Below are 12,653 nucleotides of genomic sequence, written 5' to 3'. Positions count from 1 at the left end.
ACTATATTTCTTTCTCAGTACCTGATGGAATATTGAACCGATTGTGTAAATGCATACATCCTGGTGAACTCTCCTTGTCAACTCTTCAATCTGACTGGGTTGGTGAGGCAGATGTCTACAGTTAGGGGCGGCACGGTGGCGCAGTGGTTAGCACTGCTGCCTCACAGCGCCAGAGACCTGGGTTCAATTCCCGACTCAGGCGACTGACTGTGTGGAGTTTGCACGTTCTCCCTGTGTCTGCGTGGGTTTCCTCCGGGTGCTCCGGTTTCCTCCCACATTCCAAAGATGTGCGGGTCAGGTGAATTGGCCATGCTAAATTGCCCATAGTGTTAGGTAAGCGGTATATGTATGGGTGGGTTGCGCTTCGGCGGGTCGGTGTGGACTTGTTGGGCTGAAGGGCCTGTTTCCACACTGTAAGTAATCTAATCTAATCTTGATCCATTCACAAAGGTCAAGGGCAATGTTCTCACACAGGGTCAACTTGGACTCAAATCACATCCAAATTAGTCTGCACGAATAGAATTAAAGCCCCGTGCCCTAAATTTGACCTGTGTCCTCCCAGTCAACTGATAGTGCCAATGGATCAAAGCACTTCACTTCATAGCTATCATTTTTGGGGGTTTATTTCCTTGACTTTCATTTGAAAGTAAAATAGTATGCAATAATGAATGCAACATTCACACTGTCACTGCAGTGATTTAGTTATTGGGCCAGGAATATAGAGCAGCTTGACATTTTGCAGAAATACACTCAAATCCCATCCATTGGAGGTGGTAAAATTTGAATTCAGGAAAATCTTGAATCAAAAATCATTGGCATAAGAACCCACCTGGTTCACTGATACCCTTTAGGAAAGGAAATATGCTACCATTACCCGATTTTTACTCATGACTCCAGACCAACAGTCATGTGGTTGACTCTTAACTGCCTTTGAAATGGCTCAATCAAGTCTTTCAGTTGTCTCATACCCAGGGCAATTAAGGATATCTGCAGGAACATTCACAACACAGCCCGAAAAAAATCTTATCATTTGCGTCATTCTGTAACTGTTTCTATGCAGACATTTAGTTCAGGCTAAAATCTGCAGTTTGAAATAGACAAGGAGCCGTTAAGAAGATTACTGAAGTTTTATGAAACTCGTGGAATTTCATAAACAGCCTGGTCCTGAAAGCTGTTTCATGCCTTTTGCCACAGTCCTGTTTAACTTGCTGATCTATACTTCCAAAGTTGGCCATTTTTTCCCATCATGAAATGTTAAACGAAACCCACAATACCACATGTCCCCGCTTTGACTATTATGATAATCAGTTATGTAGGCACATTGAAAATCCGATTGAAAATGCATTGGCACAAGCAAACAAGTAACACTATTCCTACTAGCAATAGTACCATGACCGAAAAAGACTTCAAAGAAACTGTCAAGCAATCCGTGACCCAACCAACTCAGTGGACTATAATCATAGAATTCCCTGTTAAGGTCTTGTATGTGGTCAGCATGTTGCTTAATATATTCAGCTCGGTTAGTGATGTTTTCAGAGGTATCTGGAATGTAAGTACAGTACTCCTGACCCACAACAGCACATGCTTCCCCTTGTGAGATAATCCAAAGCCAGTCGATTCTGCAACGCCACTGTCCAAACAGCCTCCAGCTCAGCTGAGACCTCAGTCAGTGCTTGTCCAGTTGCCTTGGTTTCCAAAGTTGTCTCATTGGCCAGGTGTTCCAGTGCTGAGGCCGTGTGAACCAATTCGCCGGATGCCCGGCCTATTCTTTGCAACAGAAAGCACAACTTGAGGGATTGGTCTCGCAGTTCGTGGATGGTAGTGCTTAAGGGAGTTCAGGTGATGCATATAGGGTGCAATATAACCTAGACAGAGGATCCTATCCAACTGGTAGGAAGCCATTTGTACGCTTTGTTACTGCATATAAGGTATGTGCCATTGTAAAATGTAAAATCATCAGCAAAAGGCATCCAAGACTGCATGGTGGAATGGGCCCATGGATTATCGGATGTAATATTCCAGATCCAGGTCCAATCACAATTAAACATCCAATTTCTTGAAATATTGACTACTGGATCTTGCCAGTCAAATGGGAGAGAATATTTGCTTTGCCCCAAGAGCATTCATTTTCTAAAGCATTGCGATCCTGTAGCATTATTCAAATGGTCTGTCAGGGAAGGAGGAACTGTGTTGTGATTATATGTGGGCTGATACCATGTTGAAAATGTAGTCGTTTCATTACCTGCCAATTTCCATAACCTCAATTCCCCATTAGACCCTGTGTGATTTTGTTGTAACATCCACTCAACTATTTATGATACAGGAAGGGGTTGAAGAGGCATTTCTTCCATTGAATGGATGGGGATATGGATACAAACCCAACACCTACTTATATTCAATTTCTCAGCATACATATATGACATACGCAAATAGATGTTTACATGCAGTTCCTGAGTAGGCTGGTTTGTCAATGTCAAATGTTCATTGTTCAAAAAGTCCAAAGATTACCAAAATAATGTTCGTGCTGTGTCATCGACCAGTTGAGGAGAAATATTCTTCCAATCAGATAGATGCACCCAATTGCAAAGACTGAGGTTGGTGTTGCTAGTAACACTTGAAAGGGGCCACTCCAGTGATGTCCTAATTAGTTTCTTTCCCAATTCTTGACCAACGCATAATCCCCGGGGTTTATTCATGGATACTGGGATGCAATCATGTTTTCCTCATCTGGAAATGCGATTGGTGGACCTGCAAGTGAAGAAACTTTAGAGAAAGTGTTAATTGTTTTAAGTAATTCTGCAATTGCTCACCAATTACATGGAGATTTACGGCCTTTAGGGTTTCAGTATGAATATCCCACAGAGTCTTCATTGGCAGACCATAAACTACCTCTGCAGTTGATAGTCTGGTTGGTCAATGTGGAGTCACTAGCATGTGAAAAAGTGTTAAAGGAAAAGCTTTGAGCCAATTTAACCCCGTTTCTTTGACTAATTTAGATGATTTTTCTTTTAAGGTACTGTTAGCCCATTCCACAATCCTCGCTGTCTGAGGAAGATGCATCCTGCGTAGTTGCTGTTTAATTGAAAGCGTTTCAGTAATTCAGCATTGATTGTGGACAATTGTCTGAGCTTATCATTTGACATAACCCAAGGCAGGGAACAACTTCAGTTAGCAATATTTTTCACTACTGCATGTGCAGTACAATTACTGATGGGGAAGGCTCCAATCCATTTCCTAAATACATCGACCATCACTAAACTGTATTTATAACATTATACTTTAGATAATTCAATAACATTAAGATGTGTACAAGCAAAAGGACCGGCTAGCGGGGGGTAGTCCTGGAAGGCCATTTAATACCTTTACCTTTGTCATTTTTCAAGCAGATAGGGCATCGATCACACCACATTTGAGCTGCTGTATTCAAACATGGATGCCATGAGGCTTTTAAAAAAAAGCTGTACCCGTTCCTTCCTTGCCATGTTTGGTACAAGTGTGCGAGTAATCAATATGCACTGGTAACAAACAGTCAGGAATACAAACCTGGCCCACCGGTGTTAGCCAGAAGTCTCATGTCGAGGAATGCGAACATCCCATCGACCTCCAAAGTGCACATGCAGATTCAGAGGTGCTTCTCTGTAAGGTTTAAATTGCAGTTAGATCTTCCATGTCCTGTGTCCTTGAAGTAGCTAACTGATTTCGAGCCTGATTCCTGTTAATTGCACCAACTAAAATGGCTGATGCAGCTGCCTACTTAGCAGCCGAATCAGCATGGGCATTTACTCATTGTACCGGCGTGACAACTTTTGCGTGCGCAGTACATTGAATAACAGCCAATTGAGGAAGCAGAATAGCATCGAGGAGATTTTCAACTGAGAGAGCATCTTGAATGGGAGTCCCCATAGAATCAAGGAAGTCTTGCGGCTGCCACAGGCAACCAAAATCATGGACAACACAGAATCAGTGTAAGTGTTAGCAATTTTATCAATGAAGCGAATGCAAGCTCTAGTGAGGGCAAAAACATTGGCTTTCTATGCAGACACAGGGGTCTGAAAAGCAGCAGACCCCTGACTGGCAGTGTCTGCTGCTATAGCCTAGCCTGGCTGCTGGACACCGTCCAGGAAACAGAGGACATTCCCAAAGATATGAAGCAGGAGATCAAGATTTTCCAATGGAAAGACTGCCAAATCCGGGCAAGGTACAGTAAGTAAATGAATCCTAAGCAAGATGTCATGCGGTGGGAATCAGGATGATCGTCAGGAGGTTGCTCAAGGAATGTAGCAGGATTCAAAGTGGAGCAGGAGCGAAACGATGGGTAAGGGTTCTGCAACAGCCCTCCTTGACAGCACTATATAGGAGCCCCTATACTACAGGGAGTGTAGCAGTTCAAGAAGGCAACTCACTTCCGCTTTCTAATGGGGCAACTTGGCATGGGCACTAAATGCTACACCAGGCACTGATGCTCGTGTTCCAGAGCTGAATAAAATAAAGTTAGGATTGAAAGAAGATGTCAGGTGGAAATGGAGAACGAAATAGGTCTGTGACTGGTAGAGTGCCTGGGGTTGGTGCTGGGGCCATTGTTGTTTGTTATCTATCTCAATGATTTGGATGAGAATGTACAAAGCATGATTAGTCAGTTTGCAGATGACACTAAAATAGGCGGTATCATGGAGAGTGAGGAAGGGGATCAGAAATTGCAGCAGGACCTTAATCAGCTGGGTAAGTCAAAGTCTGGTTGAAGATTTGTAGCTCGGGTGTCAGTTGTTGTGGTTCTGTTCGCCGAGCTGGAAGTTTTTGCTGCAAACGTTTCGTTCCCTGGCTAGGGAACATCATCAGTGCTATTGGAGCCTCCTGTGAAGCGCTGCTTTGATGTTTCTTCCGGTATTTATAGTGGTTTGTTCTTGCCGCTTCCGGGTGTCAGTTTCAGCTGTGGTAGATTGTATGTGGGGTCCAGGTCGATGTGTCTGTTGATGGATGTTCTTGCCGCTTCCGGGTGTCAGTTTCAGCTGTAGTGGTTTGTATATGGGGTCCAGGTCCATGTGTCTGTTGATGGAGTTTGTGGATGAATGCCATGCCTCTAGGAATTCCCTGGCTGTTCTCTGTCTGGCTTGTCCTATGATGGTAGTGTTTTCCCAGTCAAATTCATGTTCCTGGTTGTCTGAGTGTATGGCTACTAGGGATAGCTGGTCGTGTCGTTTTGTGGCTAGCTGATGTTCATGGATGCGGATTGTTAGCTGTCTTCCTGTTTGTCCTATATAGTGTTTTGTGCAGTCCTTGCATGGTATTTTGTAAACTACGTTAGTTTGGCTCGTGCTGGCTATTGGGTCCTTTGTTCTAGTGAGTTGTTGTCTGAGTGTGGAAGTTGGCTTGTGTGCTGTTATGAGTCCTAAGGGTTGCAGTAGTCTGGCTGTCAGTTCTGAGACGCTCCTGACGTATGGTGGTGTGGCTAGTCCTTTTGGTTGTGGCATGTCCTCGTTCCGTGGTCTATCTCTTAGGCATCTGGTGATAAAGTTGCGTGGGTATCCTTTTTTGGCGAATACCTTGTATAGGTGTTCCTCTTCCTCTTTTCGCAGTTCTGGTGTACTGCAGTGTGTTGTGGCTCTTTTGAATAGTGTCCTGATGCAGCTTCGTTTGTGTGTGTTGGGGTGGTTACTTTCATAGTTAAGGACTTGGTCTGTGTGTGTTGGTTTCCTGTGTACCCTTGTGGTGAATTCTCCGTTGGGTGTTCTCTCTACTAGCACGTCTAGGAATGGGAGTTGGCTATCCTTTTCCTCTTCTCTCGTGAATCGTATTCCTGTGAGTGTGGCGTTGATGATTCAGTGTGTTCTTTCTATTTCTGTGTTTTTGATGATTACAAAGGTGTCATCGACGTATCTGATCCAGAGTTTGGGTTGGATTTGTGGTAGAGCTGTATGTTCTAACCTTTGCATAACTGCCTCTGCTATGAGTCCCGAGATGGGTGATCCCATGGGTGTTCCATTGATTTGTTCATATATCTGATTGTTGAATGTAAAGTGTGTGGTGAGACACAGGTCTAGTAGTTTAAGTATGCCATGCTTGTTGATAGGTTCGGCCTCCTGTGTTCTGTTATGTATGTCCAGTAGGTTGGCTAATGTTTCTCTGGCTAGGGTTTTGTCAATTGATGTGAACAGTGCCATCACGTCGAATGATACCATGGTTTCTTCTTTGTCTATGTGTGTATTCCTGATGATGTCCAAGAATTCCTGTGTTGATTGTATGGAGTGTTTGGATCCGCTGACTAGATGTTTCAGTTTTTGTTGTAGTTCTTTGGCCAGTTTGTATGCTGGTGTCCCTGGTAGTGATACTATGGGTCTGAGTGGGATGTCTGGTTTGTGTACTTTGGGTAGTCCGTAGAATCTGGGGGTGTTGTTGCTTTCAGGTTTCATTCTTTGCTGGTCCGCTTTGGTTATCTGTCCGTTTTTTTTGTAGATTCCTTAGTGTGTTGATTATTCTATTGGTGAGTTGTGGTGTGGGGTCGGAATCCCTCATTTGGTAGGTGTTGGTGTCTGCGAGTAGTTGTTGTGCTTTATTGATGTAGTCTGATTTATCTAAGATGACCGTCATCTAAGATGACAGTTTGGAAAAGCAACGACCTTTTCTTTCTCCACAGTGTAGGACGCTGAGGGGGAATCTCAGAGAGGTGTATAAGATCATGAGAAACATGGATATATGATGAGTGCACTCAGCCTTTTTCCTATGGTCGGGGAATCAAGGACGAGAGAGCATCAGTTTAAGGTTATGGGGAAAGAATAAAAGAGAACTTTTACACACAGAGAGTGGTACGCATATGAAATGAGCTGCCAGGGGAAGTGGTTGAGGCGAGAACATCAACTACATTTAAAAGGCATTTAGACAAATACATGGATTGGAAATGATTAGAAGGATATGGGCCAATGCAGGGAAATAGAGTAAGCATGGATTGACATTTTGCTCAGCATGGACCACATTGAGCCAAAGGTCGTGTCTCCGTGTTCGAGGACTCCATGACTCTCTGACATAGTTTGAGACATCAAAGGAGACAATCAGAGAAAGAGAAAAGTAATGGAAAGGGGAATATGAGGAAAGGATTGGGAAAGGGAGACTGTGTAACTTCTGTATTCACGCAAAAAGCAAATCTGATTTCTTGAAACCATTCAAGGTGGTATATCCCATCACCTTTCCCAGTTTGGGCCATGTGTGATTCCAGACCCCCTGCAAAGTGATCGACTCGTTTTCTTACTGGTGCCTTCATGATGCAATGGAAACATCAACCAGGAACAAAATCAAATCACCACCTGGTGTAGGCCCAAAGACCAGAAACGCTGAATACTTATCTGGCACGGCCCTCCTCACTTGTACAATCATTGGCAGATTTCTTCCATTGGACTGCTGATGCAACAGCCCAATGTAGTAAGACGGTCTGTATCCCACGTTAGAGACAAAGTGCCAGGCTCCTTCATAACCCATCCTGGCAAATCCTTTAACACCAGCCTGATAAACCCACCAATGGTGTACACAGCAGGGTGTTATACTGGAGGGAGTTCACAACATTGACTCCAGATTGCATGAGCTCATAAATGTTTGACAGCACCACCCTTCATATCTTTTCTTTTCTTCAGTCAGAGGGTGTAGATGCTGCCGGGGCGGGCCAGCGTTTATTGCCCATCCCTAATTACCCGTGAACAGCTAAGAGCTGATTTCGTTGATATCAGACTGGACTCATATGTAAGTCAGGACAGTGGTCTCCTTTGACGATGATATTGGAGGTCCAGAGGGGTCCTTCCAACAACCAACAACAGTTTTGTGGTCACCAGAATCTAAATGGCACTTTCCGTTTGTGAAAGATTGAATTCAAATTTATGACGAGACATTATGCAGTTCGACAGAAATTCTAAATAACCAAAGAATGGGAGTTGATAAAGTCATACCCCCAATTGTTGGAGTAGAATACTTCTGCATAAAACATTTTACACACCACATGCTTCTTTGCAAAACATCTCATTCAGCAACAGCAACAGCATAGCATGACTTCTTATGGGAAGAACCGGCCATGACTAAGAGCCGTGAACAATTCATTCACACAGCGGACGATTTATAAACCCTTATTTTACGTCATTCATAAGATATATAGCTTGAGCATACTCTTGCTCTTATATCATCCAGCTGTATTAGTTTTTGTTATTATGTCAGTTTGTAATGGCCAGTTAACTGTATCGTATGAATAATCAAAATGTAGCTATAAAGCAATGCTTGCATGTTTGCATAAGGTTTTGATCATGTGTTTTGAAGATACCAAAGAGTGGTTCAGAGTGTTGGGCTTCAAAATACTATCCTCACACCAGACCATTGAGGGACAATCATTAAGGGTTAATTGCTTATCAATTGGAAGGAACATGGAAGGATAGATGAAAATTAACCTGTTGTAGAAGATGGGAGAAAGCAAGGACTGCAGATGCTAGAGATCAGAGTCAGCACTGGTCCCCACCCAGTGAAAACGGACTATCTTTCACAACAAAGTGGAGTGCTGGAAACACACAGCAGGACAGGCAACATTCGATGAGCAGGAAAATCCACAATTCTGGCAGAAGCCCTTCATCAGAGCTTATGCCCCAAAACGCCGATTCCCCTGTGCCACGGATGGTGCCTAACACTCTATGCTTTTCCAGCACCACCCTCTGTCGTGAAAGATAATCTGTTTTGACTGGGAGGTGTCAGTGTGACACTGAACCGTCTATGACAACTCGCTTGTTGTGTACTTGCACACAGTCACCTGGATTAGTTTCTGAAGATTGGAAAAGTGCTGCCATCATTATGATATGAAGATTCAGCAATAATCTTCGGTTCCGTGTCATATCACTATCGGTCACTTTGTACCACTTATGGTACTCCTCATCACTGGTGAGACCAACGCAGTGCAACCTGAGATAAAAATCCGAATGCCACATTCATCAAAATCTTCGATGAGTCGCAGACACTCACTCGTTTGTGTGTGAGTGTGTGGGTCGATAGTGGGTCAGGCAGCACTGGAGAAGTAGGTGAATCAGGATTCTCCGGATTGTACATGACCTGCTGTGATTTTCCAGTGTCACACTCTCCAGCATCTGCACTCCTCACTTTTTCCTATATGTGTGCGTGTATATATATGTAATAGATTCTCTCATAACTTTGTGCATGACCTTAATGTATTAAGTAGCTTAAGCTGATAAATTTGCTTCACATTGAAGTGCATATGGCTTCGCTGTTTTCAACCTGGGGCTGGCACGGTGGCTCAGTGGTTAGCATTGCTGCTTCACAGTGCCAGGGACCCAGGTTCGATTCCAGCCTTGGGCGACTGCGTGGAGTTTGCACATTCTCCCCGTGTCTGTGTGGGTTTCCTCTGGGTGCTCTGGTTTTGGGCGGCACGGTGGCACAGTGGTTAGCACTGCTGCCTCCCAGCGCCAGGGACCTGGGTTCAATTCCCGCCTCAGGCGACTGACTGTGTGGAGTTTGCACGTTCTCCCCGTGTCTGCGTGGGTTTCCTCCGGGTGCTCCGGTTTCCTCCCACAGTCCAAAGATGTGCTGGTCAGGTGAATTGGCCATGCTAAATTGCCCGTAGTGTTAGGTAAGGGGTATGGGTGGGTTGCGCTTCGGCGGGTCGGTGTGGACTTGTTGGGCCGAAGGGCCTGTTTCCACATTGTAAGTAATCTAATCTAATCTAAACCTAACCCATTCGCTGTTTTCAACCTAACACCCTCTGTAAGCTTAGTGGGCGGCACGGTGGCACAGTGGTTAGCACTGCTGCCTCACAGCGCCAGAGACCCAGGTTCAGTTCCTGCCTCAGGAGCTTGACTGTGTGGAGTTTGCACGTTCTCCCCGTGCCTGCGTGGGTTTCCTCCGGGTGCTCCGGTTTCCTCCCACAGCCCAAAGATGTGCGGGTCAGGTGAATTGGCCATGCTAAATTGCCCGTAGTGTTAGGTAAGGGGTAAATGTAGGGGTATGGGTGGGTTGCGCTTTGGCGGGTCGGTGTGGACTTGTTGGGCGGAAGGGCCTGTTTCCACACTGTAAGTAATCTAAATCTTAAGTTACAGAGGGTGGTATTCTCATGTACTTTCTGCACTTGTCCTTCTAACTGGAAGTTATCAAGGGTTTTCAAATTGCTGTATAAGAATCCACTTGTGCTATCGGGACACCACAAACATTTCAATCCTGTTCCTTGGAAATGGGCACCATTCGCTCCGCCAGCAATTCTTGCCCATCCCTTATTGCCCCGTTGAATGTTGCTGTGGGTCCAGAGTCATCAAACCACCATTAATGTGATTCTTCCTAAATGTACCTTGAGAATGAAATGGCTCAGTACCATGGATAGAAGGCGATTAGACATGGGAACAGCATTTGGGGAATTTGTCACGAGTGGAGGGCTGTGAGGAGTTGACACAAATGAGGAATTGAAGGTACAGGGCAGTGCAGTCATGTATTTATTGAATGCTGGAACAGGAATACTGCACTTATTTTTTGGTTCTCAGCTCTAATGATATCATTAATCACCTTTTCTCTGCCTGACATTAAAAGAAGCAAAAGAGTAGTAACATCAATCATGATCACAGAATTCTGACCGGACACAGTGTCAGAGGGATTGAAAGGCCAACATTATATCAGTGTTCGAGAAATGGGAGAGGGATATGTTTGTATTAACATTCGACTGCGCTGTGAGAGAGTACACAAAACATTTTAAATCATGTCACATTCGATGAACAGTTCAGGAAAACTGGATTCTGCAGGATCGATATTGCAATTCAATTCAAATATTTTTCTCACTTCACTAGCTTTATGTCTGGAAACTGCTCATGTCTGGCTACATGATACAAGTGAACTGACTTTTGTACATCACCTTATCAAACATTTTCCACACTGGACTGCCAGCTCTGTCCCTAAAACTAGCAGCTGACCAGTCAGACTGAACAGTTCTTAGTATAGGCAGGAAACTGTCACAGACAGATATATTTTGAGATCCTGGGACATGTTGGGACCAACCATGAGGAGGACACAACTGAATATAGATTTGGATCACGCTCAGTTTTTTTAACTTCTTAATTAATTTTGTGATGAGTTTCATTGGATATTTCAGCATGATCCTGAACTGCTCTCTGAACTTTGTATCAGTTACTCCATAGATAAAAGTGGTTGTGCAAGAAAATAAACTCTGCAATAGGTATCCGGCTTATTCAAGGACAATGAGAGAATTGGTGTAATCTGCAAAGTTAGCCTCGGTGGTATTATAATATAAGAATTCCACAACTGTGGTCAACCACAAGAGTGTGAAACTGCTCGAAACAGCATACAGTAAGATCACAGACTTCCTTCTGCTCAATATTTCTGAGCCTATGTTATTCCCTCAACTCCTCCGACCCCTCAGTCGCTTACAGACACGGCTGCTCACTAGAAAGTGTCTGATGGTCAGAACATTGACCAGCAAAATTACAGTGAAAGGAAGTAATGGAATTAGAACAGCATCAAACCAGTCAAATATCACCCTCCCAAGATCAGTAAAGTAGTTATCTTTTGTAACGTAGTCCCATTGTACATTGTCAAAGATCTCACCATGTTGTAAGGTAAAGTAGAAAGGAATGCTTTTTAGAACAAACAGTAGAGAGGTTGTTGTAATCACCACCACTGCAGTTTTCTCAGTATTGCTCTGCCTTTTCCCACAAACCCTGCTTTTGTACTTAATCATGTCGATTCACTTTTCAAATACCTGGTCAAATCTGTTATTTTGGATCTTTCTTTGTGTTCACGGTTCCAAAAGCGGAAGAAAAGTTACTTCTTTATTCATCTCGATTTTGTTGTCAATATGCAATATTTTTAACTATCAGCACAAACTTTATACATTGTGCTGATTTTTACTAAATGTTAGTGAGTGGAAACAAATGCTTTAGAAGCAACAGTGCATCCTTTCTCCTGCATGAGAAGGCACCAGTTCTGTTTCTTTTCGTGAAGTTAATTCCTTATTGAAACTATTATTTTCTTATTAATTCCATGTGTTTTTACGAATAATTAAAGTATCACATAAAGTAGTTTCTTCTCAATGGAATACTTCTGCAGAGGGCTATGAAATATTTCCTTAAAATCAGCTATAAATGATCGACTCTATTTTCCTGTTAATCTGTTTCCAGGACCATTTAGCCAACTCATTTTCTACATCACTTTCATTTACCATTGTCTATTTTAAAGCATTAATTTTTAACTCATTCAAACTGATTGTGAAATTTCCCACATTATGATCACTCTTACTGCGAAGGATCTTCACTGTGGTTTCATTTGGTCCCTTGCAGAGATATTTCAATCATCAGTAGCCACAGGTGAGGTGCCGGAAGATTGGAAAGTGGCTAATGCTGTGCCATTGTATCAGAAATGTGGTCAGGAACAGCCAGGAAACTATAGATCTGAGAGCCTGATGTCAGTGGTAGGTTAGTTGTTGGATGACATTCTGAGGGACAGGATTTACATGCATTGGAAATGCAAGGATAGGTGAAGGATAGGCAATATGGCTTTGGGCATTTGAAATTGTGTCTCACTAATTTGTCTGAGCTCTTTGGAGAGGTGAGCAAGGACAAAGCTGTGGTCAGTGCAGAGGCTGATGTCTACATGGCCATTAGAAAGGCCTTCGACAAGGAACC

The sequence above is a fragment of the Hemiscyllium ocellatum genome, chromosome 44 (assembly GCF_020745735.1).
Source record: "Hemiscyllium ocellatum isolate sHemOce1 chromosome 44, sHemOce1.pat.X.cur, whole genome shotgun sequence".
Lineage (NCBI taxonomy): Eukaryota > Metazoa > Chordata > Chondrichthyes > Orectolobiformes > Hemiscylliidae > Hemiscyllium > Hemiscyllium ocellatum.
This window is presented reverse-complemented; position numbering follows the sequence as displayed.